Here is a 1,795-nt window from a genome sequence, read left to right as displayed (position 1 = left end):
TCAAATCCCCGAAATTATTTCAAGCTCCTTTTCGGGCACAAGGTGGGCTATCTACAGGAGAACAAATTAGTAAAGTTGAGATATTGACATGGATTGGAGCAAAAAAACAAAAAACAAAAAAAAAAAAAAAGAAACGCAAGACAAAAGAAAAAAAAATCTTTAAAAAAAAAAAGGGGGCATGGAAATTGAGATTAAATTTTTAGCCCTGAGGGATAGCCACAAAAAAAAAAAAAAAAAATTGAGCCGATCTTCATTTTCTAAAAATAGTTAAAGGGTATGCATGGAAAATTTAGCGGATGAAGTCACCGTAGTGTTAGGTAGCTTGGGCACTCAAGCTTCGTGACTCTTGGGTTTCATATCACGCTATTTATGAACATGGCCAAATTTGCTGCACACAGAACAGCAAGAGCCGGTTCACTCTCTACCCTTTGCACAATCAGTTGACCAAATTCATTGATCAAGGGGAATGACTTAGGTAGAGTCGAGGAAGCGTCAGTTTCCTTGCATGCAATAATCTGCCTTGAGAAGTAGTAAGCTAATCTATACAGAGAGGAATTCCTACGAAGCTAGCCAATTTGCTCAAGAAAATGGAGGGTTATGCACCAGTTTATGACTGATAAAATCAATTTAAAAGCCCGGAAGCTAGGCATGTGTGTGTGTATATGCATACATAAAAGGTTCTCAACTCTAGCAAAGAAGGAATTCATCCATAGCTTGGAAAAGTAGTGTGCACCTTAAATAATCCAAGGGTAGCTCGGCAACAGTAATGACTGGCTCCAAGTTGATTCTATCAATCGAAGCGGCCAGCAAAGCCAGGCAAACCAGCAAATAACAAACGACGGCAAGACGTAGCAGCGGCCCGGCAACAGTAGCGAAAAAAAATGAAGAAGAGCTCGCCTGGGGATTGTGGGTGAACTGGTGCCTCAGCCATCGAGTTTATATAGCAGGCGCGCGTCCTCTATTCAAGGAGGATTCTGATCAAAGGTGCTTCAGTTTGAGACGACAAAGGGTTCGTAATTTGCGGCTTAGCGGGTTACCTTCTAAAGCCGGGGAAGTTCACTCGCAAAGGAAATTGGCTGCTGCCTGTTTAGTATAGTGGGGCGAAGATAAAAAGAAAAGGATGTGCGGTTCTAATCCGAGATGGTTTGGAAGGGAATCGGTCTTGCAATTGACTTCCTCAGCGAGTTGGATTCTTAACATCTGTGTCAGACTGCGCCTTGAGTTCCGAATAGGTTCAGTGGAGAAGTTAATTGTTCAGTCTATCAATAATGCAAATTCTGACTTCAAGAGACCGAAAACCCCAGGGAATGGAATTGGTGTGAAATAGCAAACATAAGATAATCTGGCCTCGGGAGCTACGGGACCTGCAGGACTTGCCTAATCATCATTGATAACAAATGCTACTAGGAGTTCAAGTGCTTCATGGAATTTGACTTACGGGACTTGGAAACATTCCTAATCAACTTGGAATTCATATACTACTTGAAAGCTTTCCTAATCATCTTGGAGTTCGTATGTTACGTGGAATCCGGCTTCGGGACTTTCCAGAATGGTCAGTCGAGATTGGAGTATGCGTATCTCGTACCCTCCTAATGAATTCCAGGTACTAATGGATATAATGATTGCCATCCGAAACCGAAATTAGTTCATCAAAGTCTTTGAGTCTGCGCGGGTACCAGCGGAATTTGTAATGACAAGTCACCATGGAGTTTTAATCCGATATGGAGTTTTAATATATGTCGGACGCTCACATTACTTTCAGGTCGTGCGCACAGGAGTTTAATGTCCATTATGA

The sequence above is a fragment of the Coffea arabica genome, chromosome 3c (genome assembly GCF_036785885.1).
Source record: "Coffea arabica cultivar ET-39 chromosome 3c, Coffea Arabica ET-39 HiFi, whole genome shotgun sequence".
In the NCBI taxonomy this organism is placed as follows: Eukaryota; Viridiplantae; Streptophyta; class Magnoliopsida; order Gentianales; family Rubiaceae; genus Coffea; species Coffea arabica.
Note: the sequence above shows the minus strand (reverse complement) of the source record.